Source organism: Micropterus dolomieu, linkage group LG03 (genome assembly GCF_021292245.1).
Source record: "Micropterus dolomieu isolate WLL.071019.BEF.003 ecotype Adirondacks linkage group LG03, ASM2129224v1, whole genome shotgun sequence".
Lineage (NCBI taxonomy): Eukaryota > Metazoa > Chordata > Actinopteri > Centrarchiformes > Centrarchidae > Micropterus > Micropterus dolomieu.
The window spans coordinates 9,930,689-9,942,295 of NC_060152.1; the positions used below are offsets into that span (position 1 = coordinate 9,930,689).

The 11,607-nt window shown below is 42.5% G+C and overlaps 1 long non-coding RNA gene across 1 annotated transcript in view; it reads left to right on the forward strand.

Moving 5' to 3' along the window:
- Positions 1-1,243: 1,243 nt before the first annotated feature.
- LOC123968844 overlaps positions 1,244-11,607 on the forward strand; it is a 178,008-nt gene continuing 167,644 nt past the window's right edge. The window contains exons 1-2 of the long non-coding RNA XR_006824553.1: positions 1,244-1,411; positions 1,504-1,578. This is a non-coding gene — a long non-coding RNA (uncharacterized LOC123968844). The remainder of the gene's footprint in view (positions 1,412-1,503; positions 1,579-11,607) is intronic.

The following is an 11,607-nucleotide window of genomic DNA, read 5'->3' on the forward strand; positions in this document are numbered from 1 at the left end:
TGCCAGTGAGTAGGTGTTCTGTGACAGCCAACATTTCAGACATTCAACATTTCAAGTGTAAAAGAGAGGTGAGAAGAGAGAGACAGCACCCTGCAGCTGTATGAGCGACTAAGGGTGTGTGTGTGTGTGTGTGTGTGTGTGCTTGTAGGCCAGGAATGTGTAAGATGGATGGAATAAGATGAAAAGTGGATGGAAAGATGCTGATGCAGAATGGTTTCTCTGATTACACAGAGCGGGTAGAATGAGAGGGAGTTGAGTGTCAGAGGATTTTATATTTTAGGATTTGCATTGCATTGACTACTGGATGCACTGGCACATCGTAGACACAGATAAAAAACAACATACATATCTTGCATGTCCACTCTGTATCCACTTTATCAGATGCACCCTCCAGTCCACAAAAACTACAAACAATGAGTCAGCTTTATATATAAAGTGTGTGGAAGATGCACTGTGGGGCTGAGATGCAGTTGCTGTTTATTTAAAGGTCAGAAAGAACAAGGGTCATAATATAGGTGTTATGTAAATGTAAGGTGCATTGTACAGTCACACACACAAAAAGTTGAGGATGTGCACATCCAGAGTTCTGGCTGGGGGGTGAGGGATAATATATATAAATTTTTATATTATACATAGGCTTATATGAAGGCCTATGTAGGCCTATAATATAAAAGACAAATAACAGTTGACTAATTCTGCAATAAATGAACAAAAAAGTTATATTTGTTTGTTTTGACAGAGTCTAGTGAGTCTTGTTGAATATAATACTAACTAAAGTAGTAGTAATGTGTTGTTTTTCATCTAAATTAAAATGACATAGTCTTCACATTTAAGGCTTACCATTCAGCTTGGAAAATGGGCAGAATCAATAGGAAAAGCTGACGAAAGAGTATGAGAAAAGACTAACTATTTTTTACAGCGACCAGTGTTACTTCAGCACTAAGCAAGGAGCAGGATTATACGCCATCTTGGACTTTTACAACCTTTACACAGGTTGTAACCAAAGGGGCTTCATCTGCCCCACCTGTTCTGAGGGAGACGTGTGTCTACTTTTACTTACAGGTTGAAGTACAGACTTGAATTCTCCCGAACTGTTGCCGAGAAGTACTGGCGACCTGTCCAGGGTGTAGCCGCCTTGCGCCCGATGTCAGCTGGGATTGGCTCCAGCCCCCCCGTGACCCTGTACGCGGGATAAGCGGTTGACGATGGATGGATGGATATTGCTGAGAAGTGAGTTTGTATTTTCAACTGTTGTCCCAAGAAGATTTATCAAACGCATGTTAATAAAAGCTTCGTTTTCAGGGAGGACAGTCCAGCTTCTAGGCTAGCTAAATTACGACAAGCACAGAGAATTATTTTTGGTGCGCTAATTTCGGCGCTAATTAGCTGCATAAGAAAATACATTTTAGTGGTGGGTAAAGAAGTCAAACTAGAGTTACAACTTGCAAGCTAGCTCAAGAACTGTTAATAGTTTATTTTAAAGGTATAAGTTATATTTCACAGGTGGACAGTTATAAACACCACTGTCACTTGAAGAGGAGAGGGGCCAAATTCATCCATAAAGAAGGGACATTTATGGTAAGTACCCTCAAAGTGGTTCACACTATTCTTATATTTCAGCATTATTGTTGGGTTTATCAGTTTTTGCCAAATTGCCATGGAATTAGGTGTCAGAGAAGTGGACATTTTTCATGAAAGACATGTCACAGTAGAAGAAGCACAGGTGTAACTAATAAAATTAATGATTCCATTTAGCTGCTTTAGTTTCAAGGTCCTAGTAATGTGCATGCTTATTGTTACACTGTCATGGCTATTGGGACAGTCAGTCAGTAACACCTGTGATTCTCTATGACAAGTATCTGCTGTGGAAAAGATATTTAATGCTAACTTGGTGCTTGTGAATGTGCAACAGCACATTGATGATTAGCTGTGTTTTTATAATTATATTTAAATGGATTATAATTAAATATTAGACGGATGGGACCTTGCTGATCTCTTGCTGAGGCCTTTCTGTGTGCAGTTACATGTTCTTGCTGTGTCTGCATGGGATGTCTGGTTTCTTCCCACTGTCCAAATCCATATAGGGATAAGTGGTGGCTCAAGGTGTCTAGTAGATGTGGATGTTTTTTTTTTGTGTAGGCCTATATCAGCCTTGTGACAGGCTAGTGATCTATCCTCCCAATGTAAGCAGGAATAATGTCCAACTCCTGCTGCCCTGCACAGTATTAGCAGGTATAGATAATGGATACATAGATGGGTGGACTTGATGCTGGAAATTAGTAGCTAGGAAATAGTAGGACTGATATCTCTTGTGTTGCTGCTTGTTTTGATATTCTTGTTCCTTGTCATCTTCTCTGATGTTTATTTGTGTGAGCTCACTCACTGAATGTTGGTGTGCTTGGTGATGCTCATAATGTGCTGTCCAAATTATAACAATGACAGAAACTGACTTAATGTTCTGCTGTTATTTGCTGTGCCTGAAGGAGTACCAACATTGATAGTTTTAATGAAGCCCCAATAAGAGGAAAACATGAAATATTTGTTATTTCTGAGGTGACAAATAAGACTGATACCCTACAGTTAGCACTCTGGCCACCTCTGGTCCAGTTATATATTCAATTTAAAAGACAGGCAGCTTATCCACTGAAGGATCCAGGGCCACTAGTGCATGCTAATGGTGCAGCTCTCTGGACCTGTAGTTTCCATCGCACAACCTATCTGCGCAACACAGTGACTATGTGTATTTTAGACACAGCTGCAGCTTGCCTCCCTCTCTCCCACTGTCTTTCTCTCTCTTCTTCCTGTCTCTGGCTTACTATTTTTTTCTCAGACTCGCATGTATGTGTGGATGTTTGAGCACAAGCGAGTGCAACTAAACTCACACATACACAAACACGCGCATACGCTCACACACAGCGGGCGTGGGGCCTGCAGCTCCTGGGTGTTTTGCGGGTTGGATTCACACCAATGCTTTCTCTGACTGCACTATTGTTATTTAAATGTGGGAGGGCGATCAGCAGCAAGCATTAATGGCATCCTCAGCAGTGTGGATGAAGCACAAGACACACACACCCACACTCACAAAAGCATACACACATAGACATCCGCACATGCACGTGCAGACACACACTTTTTTCGCTAGCCTTGTGGATGCACCTTGAGGGCCATATGAATAACAAATACCTCTGCCATCTGCAATACCACAGAGTATTTCCAACCATTTCGGCACATTAGTCAGCAGTCCTTTGACTTAGGCTCTCCACGCACCACTTGGTGTATTAGCAACGCTCTTCTCATCTACGATACACTGTGTTTCAGGGTGCAGTTCGAAGAGAAGTTTGTTTTCTAAGATTAAACTTTATGTTGCTGCTGATCTGACCTTGTCCTCTTGAGTTTGATGTAGTGGGAGGTGCTTGAGTTGTTTGCTGCAGCGATGTTTTGTTCTGTCAAGGCCAGTCAGAGCCTAGCAGGAATACCTGTGGTGATGGTATCGTTTTAAATTGGTGAAGACCTCCCCCACCCTGCCGACACTGCCAGACCAAATGGGATTAGACAGGCACCCCTGGCCATTAACACTTGATCCTTACCTGCTTCCTTTCTTCCTAGAAAACTATGGCTTCAATATCTGGACATGTTGCCTTCTGATTCCACCTGAAATTTAGAGTTTTAAATTTAATTGCATGTTTATGGACAAAAGAAAAGTGTTGCTTGAATTGAATTGGATGTTGCATTAGGGTTGGTGTCGTTAATCAAGGTTTCATTTGTAGCACAAGCAGTGCAACATAAAAAACAATCATTTAGATTTTCTTTAAGGTTTCCAACTTGATCCTATTATAGAAACAACATAAAGTGCATTCTTAACAGAGATTGCTAGTGCAAAATGATTGAGTAGCTACTGTGAGCAGTGAAGTGATGTACTCAAGAAGAGATCCCAACCTAAAAATCGTCTGTCAGCTTTATAGATCAGAGCACAGAAATACCAAAGGTATATTTGAGTTAGGTTAGAAATAGTGTCACGAATAGTGTGGCATCAGAGATAACTGCCAAGTTATGTTGTTGGTATTTTGTTTTGTAAATTTAAACATTCAGTTGTTGATAACAGTATAACAGTACCTCAGTATTATTTGGAGAGAGAGAGAGAGGGGTTGCAGCAGAGTTTAAAAATACCCTTACTCCTGGACTCTACCCATAAATATTTGCACATTTTTTATGATATGATTTTCCATACAACTTATTTATTTTTACCATTAAAGTCTCCAGTATTTATTATCTCTTTTAGACATACAAAAATTATTATTTTAAAAGAAAGGAAAATAAAACAGTATATGCAGATGAATAGGCTAGTTAAACAAACACATAAAGAAAAAGATAAAAGAATTGGAGTACAATTTGGATTTCAGCATAAATGTGATGGAATACCTCGATTTAAAGCAACCAAAGACAGACTTGTCAATCTAGTTATTTTATCTTGACACAATTTCACAATTGAATTTACCCAAAAAAGTATATTACAATGTATATTGAAATCATGATATACAAAAATATTATTGCAAACTTTGAGTTTTAGCAAACAGTGATGCACAGCTATTTGTAATTTATTAAAACAATCAGCTTGATGTTAGTGTGGAGCAGATTGTTTGGCTGAAAACTGCTGCAAAAAGTCTGATGAAATGGTTCTTTGCAATTTATAAGGGAATTACTGGATCCCTCTGAACTGATCAAAGCCCAGTAAATGTGGAAAAACTTGCTGATGACTGTTCTGTTTCAAACATGAATCTTATAGGTGTCCTTATTTTAATGTAAGGATACCTATAAGATTTTCTACTTCTCTTAGCTCACCTTCATTTAGTCACTTAATGATGATGACAGTAAATATGTTGAAATGTAAACATCTTTCTAACCTGAAAGTCTTTATAGCTTCCATGTTATATTTTGTATTCTACCCTCCAAAGAGACAATAAAGTAAACAATATTACACACCTCTTGGTAGATGAGAAGGTAATTCAGGGGCATTTCAGAACATATTTAAATATTCCTCTTTATTGTGATTTAGGCTGTATCACAACCATTACTCTTTCTCACAGTTTAACATGGAAAGTCTCCAACTTGTGTGCCTCATCTCCGTGTAATTAAAGCAACTGTTATTATAATTATATTACTGGATGCTCAGAGTAATCAATTAACTACAAAGCAACACTTTTCTTCGCAATTTATCAAAGACAAAGAACCAGTTATATAATGTAATAAAAATTTAATTAGAAGTTGCCAATTCATGTGAAATATATAATACCTGAGTGTGTACTCATAAGCATCACTTAAGTATGGTTATATTTTTGGGGTTGGGTTGATGGCATTGGTGTATATCTGCTTGTGTGTTAAAATCTGTGCATTTTTTATTTTTTTTGCAGTAAGCACGACTGTGCATTTTTGTGTTTTTGTGTGTGTGCGCGCAGGAGTGCATTTGTGTGAGTCTGTGTGTGTTGTCAGAAGTGATCCCATTTTCATTACTCACTGACTCAAAGAAGGAGGTGAGGCCCTGGCTTGCTGCAGTGATAAATGCATTACCCCAATAAACCCTGTCTCCACTGAGGTGCTGAATGCACACACGCACACGCACACACACACACACACACACACACACACACACACACACATAGAGGGAGGCAGAGAAAGGAGGTTGGCAACAGAGAGAGAAAGGAATGGATAGATAAAGGGAGTAAAGAGACAATCAGATGGGAAGAGAAAGACAGTGACAGGTAAGAGGAGATGAGAAGAAGAGATAGAGGACGAGAGGGGGGAAAAAACAACAGAGATGGGAAGACAGGGAAAAGTGACAGGTGCTGAGGAAAAGCAAGCGACAGGAAAGAGAGGAGACAGAGGCAGACAGGCTCTGGGAGGGAGGTGGGGGTGCACAGAGACAGAAGGTTAGGGGTAGAGGGGTGCTAATGGCTGTATGCAGAGCAGGACTGTGGGGCATGCAGGGGGTAGTGAGGGCACATGGATAGGTGTGTGTGTGTGTGTGTGTGTGTGTGGGGGGGGGGGGGGGGGGGGGGGGGTGGATGGAGAGAAGTATAAATGGAGGAATGGGAGGGAGGTGGGAGGTGAAGGATCAGTGGTGTCCAGCTGGCCTCTTCCTCGGCCCCTCATTAGAGCAGCACAGGTCTGTCACGAATAGTAATCCTGGAGGAGGAAATGGGGGAGAAAATGTATATAGTGTGTGTGTTTAAAGGAGAGTGGGTACACCTGACTCTGTGATATCATGCATATGTGTGTTCATGTACATTGTGAAATGACTGTAAGGGAGAGTGAACTGACTATCAAGGAACAAGGTACATGTATTATTTAATGCATGTTTCCAATTGCAAGTATGTAAATGAGCAGGAATGTGATAAGAGATACTGTATGTGTTTACATATGCATATTTGTGATTGAAAATGTTTTTGTGGGCATATTATAAGATGAATGTATGTGTGTATATATACAGTATAGTGACAGGTGTATGTGTGTATGTTTGATGTGAATGCATATGAGTGTGTGTATAATGATGTGATGTCAGTGTGAGTTAACGCATGCATTTGGGTGTGCTTACATGGCATGGGAATATTTAGATGTGTATGCAGTGTGTTTTCATGAATATATGTGAATGACTGTGTGTGTGTGTGCGCTCTCACTCGAAATCCCCCCCCCCCCCCAAACCCCCCCTCTCTCCCTCTTCCTCTCTCTTCTTTGCCTCCCAGCCCACCACCTCTGGTAATGAGGTGAGGGTGGGAGCGGATCAGAACCCTTAGTGGAGTGGACCGGTCCCGTTCTCAGCCGCAGCTACATGTGGGTCTGACCTCCCTCATTAGCCGCCATCACAGGCACAAGCGTCGGTGTGCAAATTGAAAACACCAAGTTCACCAAATCAAATCAGAACCTCTGCAGAGACCTGCAGAGTCTGAGCTAAAAAAAATAGAAGAAAAAAATGCCAAGCAGGTCTTTTTAATGTCTTTTTGGGATTCTCAAGGAATTAGAGAAGGAGTCACACGTGGTGTGTTGGTGGGTGAGATGGGGAAAACGAGAGGCTGAGAGGGGTGGAGGGCAGAATACAATTAAAAGGCAGCAGAGAGTCAAGGGGACTGACCTGATGATGGGAGGGGAGAGGAGGGGAGAGGGGGCAGTTCTTAGTGCACGTGCACCACATAATGAAAGGTTGAACTTTTGTGGCTGGGGTGGCATACCAAATTGTCTCACCCTGGGAGTGTTGAGAGGGAGAGTGGGGAAAGAGAGAGAGAGCAGCCTGCAGGGTGAGATAGGGAAGGAAAGAGAAATGGAAACAACAGGCGACCCGAACGAAAGAGGCAAAGGCGAAGGAGAGGCAGACTTTAACGAGGGACAAGGGAGGTAGAGAGGGACTGAACATGGGAGGGACAAAGGGATGCAGACCTACTTGCTGAATGAGTCGAGAGGAGGAGGATGGTGAAGGAAAGGAGGGAGAGACAGAGCGTGTGAGAGGCCCCCGCTACGTGGCTGCCACGGGGCCCTGAGTGACAGAAATTAATAATTAGTGACAATGATTGACAGGGCTCCCTCCATCTGCGGCTCTCCGCCGCCTCACAACGCCTGCCTCCGCCAGCGACCGCAGGCACAATGAGCTCCAGAGGGATTGTGGGAGACGCACTTGATTGACAACTGCCTCCTGGAGGGGGGGGGGAGGGGGGGAGAGGTGTGCAGAGGCAAAGGAGAGAGTGAAAGAGAGGAGGGGTGGTGTGCAAGAGGGAGGGATGGAGGGGAGAGGTGGTCGACGGGGGCAAAGGGGGACAGAAAAAGAAAGGGGGGTTGTGGGTTTAGGAAGATGGTCAGTGATTTTTTTCCCCTCAGAGATTGAGGAAGGAATTGCTGCTATCAACTTCTCTCTGTCCTCTCCTCCATTACCTGTCCCCACTTTCTCCATCACACCTTGGGTTGTGCATATTGCCACCACGCTTCCACCAGCGCCTCACACCACTCCACATCAGTATATAGTACCATTATGCAAAAGTGACAAATTTCCCACAGAAGGAAGGAGAGGGATAAATAAAGAGGGGAAAATGAGAAAGGGGTTTGAGGCCTCAGGTTTCTGCCGTGAGGAGGAATAGCCTGTAAATAGCCATCAGCAGGGAATTTGTCACTCTCTCCACTCCTGTCGTGTCTCTGTTATCCTCTCTTTAACCACCCTTCTATCACTCCTGCTAGCCATCCCTACTGTCTTTCGCTTTACTGTCAGCAGTGACACTACAAAGTGTCTTGCGCTTGCTCATCTTGTCTTTCTCTGGGTGTGAAAATGCTTCTGTGGAGGAGTGAAGTCTTGTATGACGATGCACACACAAACTGTATGACATGAAGTCACACACATGTCATTTCACTGTCACGCTTTTTTCTCTCTCTCATTTTCTTTCTTTCTTGTTTAATATTTGTCCTTTTCTACTCTTCCCTCACATTCCTCTCCTCGCCCTGCCCTCCTGTCCTGTTTTTAGTTCATTTTACTCTCTTTTGATCCCATTTTTTTCTTTCCTTCCCTCTGGTATAGCCCTCCCTTCATCCTTTTTCCTTCCATGCCAGGCCTGTTTCAGCCTGCCATGACATGGCCTGGGCTAATGTGCTCCAGTACGGCTTAATCGCTGCACAGGTCTCCAAGGCTTACTGCTACACACTGTAACAAAGTACACTATTTACCTTAGGGCCACACAGAGAATAAGCTTGCACAGAGCACAGTGAAATCCAGTGGGGAATCAGTTTCACATCACAACACATTATTGATTCCCCCCCCCAAAACAGACATGTTATTCATTGTTGCCTGAGCCTAGTTTCCTATCTCTCTGTCCCTTACAGAGGTGGAGGGAGCTCAGGATTAAGGTCATGCCTTCGAGGTAAACATTGTAGTGTGTAATGTGTTATTTTTTACACCAAAACTATCCATTTTACTGGTTAATGCTTATTTCTGCTTTTACTGTATCACTTTTTTGATGTATATCATGTAGTAACTAGCTAATTTGTTGAGTCTTTTTTTTTCAGTAATTAGTGAATTGTTTAGTCTATAAAATGCCTGAACATAGTAGAAAGACATATAGTCTCTGTAGTCTAAGACATAGTTCCCAGAGACAAGGGTGATGTCTTTAAATTACTTGCTTTTTCCAATCAACAGATGAGCAGCCAATCCTTGCGTTTCAGAAGTGGGATCTAGTCAGTGTTTGACATGCTTGGTATATTACTTTATTAATATATTAATATATATAATTGATTATCAGTATTGCTAACAATTTTTTTTAATCAGGTCGACTAATGATTTAAGCGACTAATTGATTCATCAGTATATGAAGAGCTGATTTTATGGAAGGCAGTTTTATATCATTTAGCCCTGATCTTTGGGAACTTTCCCAGTGTGTTACTGTCTCCGTCAAAACCATTAATCTCCACAGCTTGATTTAAGGATTCAGCGCTCTTACATGGGTTTAGAAAAGTTGAGTCTTATCCATTATTATTCCATTATTATTTAAAAACATGCAGCTGTTTTTATTTACTTTATCTATTATAAATTAATTTGAACCAGATACCAAGCTAGTTAATTTGGTTTTGTTTGAACATTTGTTGAATGCAGTTAAATGTCCTTGAAGGTCCCTCATCACTTTCTTCCTCTCAGTTCATGGTCCAGCTGAGGCATGTAACTTTTCTGCAACCCTTTACTCTTACGCACACAGGCGCGTGTACACGCACACACACACACACACACACACACACTAAACAGACGGCACAGAACACGTGGAGTTGACAGCTGGTAACTGCAGGGCCCAGCAGGTGCAATGTGTGTGTATGTGTGGTTGGCCTCAGAGGGCCCCTGACTCATGACCAGAGAGGCAGACAGAGGTGTGTATGTGTGTGTGTGTGTGTGTGTGTGTGTGTGTACGTATGTGTGTGTGTGTGTGTGTGTGTATATATATATATATATATATATATATATATATATATATATATATATATGTGGATGTTTTGTGGGCCTAGCTGACTGACTAGCCTGGAGTTGACTTCACTTCAGCTCCAGTGATTGATTGGAATAGGCCTGGACATGGGGCGATGTATTGCCTTTGGTCACTACCTTTGACTACCTTCATTACATCAATACCCCTCTCTTTCTGCTTTCCTGTTTTGTTTTTGTTATTTGTGTGTTTTTGTGGCCTTGTGCTGAACTTTGAAGAGTTCACTTTATTATGATAATCAGCACAGCAAGACATGTTTTCCTGGTCCAGGAACTTTCATTGAAAGATTTGATCTGCTTTATGAAATGGATCATTGCTTGCAGATAAAATGACAGGATTAGCTTATAGCAGATGGGAAGTTTGGAGGTTTTAGTGCACAGTGAAAAGCTTTCTCTCTCTCTCTCTATCTGACTCTGTCTCTCTTTATTTCTCTCTCTCACAACAGAACCAGCTTGTTCTTGGTCAGTATGCCATTTGATGGAGTGTGCTTGCCATCTCGCCTGCCTCTGGCCATGGTGCCATCTTGAAAGGCGCCGCGGCACACACACCTGGCCCGCCGGCTGCCTCTTTGGTCTGCCTCACCTTTTGTCAGCACCATGTTAATGAAGGCCCTGTCAGTGTCCACCGCTCGCACACCGGGGCGCCTTTTAATGAGTTCGCTATTTGATCGCCATAGACACCCAGCACGAATGATGCTCATTTTTTTTATCCCTCATGGATGATGCTCCTTCGCTCTTGTATATGTATGCATGTTCACAGAAGTGTGTGTTGGGCTAAAGGGGAGGGAGACAAAAAAGAGGGGGCCGGTCAGCTGATTAGGACGAGTTTATAATAAAAGGGGGAGGGTGGTTGTCTTCTAAAAAAAAGGGAAAGAAAAGAAAATTATTATTTTTATTCCCTCCTCCCTCTGTACCCAAGTGAGTCGTGGCTCTCCCTTTTCAGGGTTAGATGAAAGCAGCTGGGCGCAGGGCTTCCAACAAAAAGTGCCAAGCGATCACAAACAAACCTTCAGATGAATCACATCAAAGGCGCTGCCCCAATTGTTAGCCCTCTCGTATCTGCGGAAAATTGGCTCATTAAGGGCAAAAAATGACATTGTTTACATTAGCCGGGGCCCTGATTAGTGCCAGCCATGTTTGTTGTGTTGCTCTGCTGTCCGCTTACCAACAGACCACTTCAGCCGCCCTGCACAATCGCTCCTTTGAAGGCTTTCTTTCTCTGGAAAAAAAGGAGATAGAAAGAGTGAGGACAACAACAACAAAAAGAAAGGGAAAAACAGGGGGAGAAATACATCCGTACACAGACACACACAAACACATTCAATTGCTGTTCCAAACCCACACAAATGGACATGATAGCTGGTCTTTTCTCTCTCTGCCTCTCTACTCTGCTTGTCAGCTTTCCTCTCTTTAGGACTAATTAGGTTGCTTGTGGAAATAGAGGCGATAGGAGAGGACAGTTGGGCCAATGATGAGTCTGTTTGTGCTGTAATTGCACTGATAAAGAGGGCGGTGTTGTTGGCGGCAAAGAAAAGAAAAAGAGCTTGACAATGAAAAGGCCTGGGGCTCTTCTTTGCGCCAACGGCCTCATCTCAGTGAAAAGAACACCTTTTGTG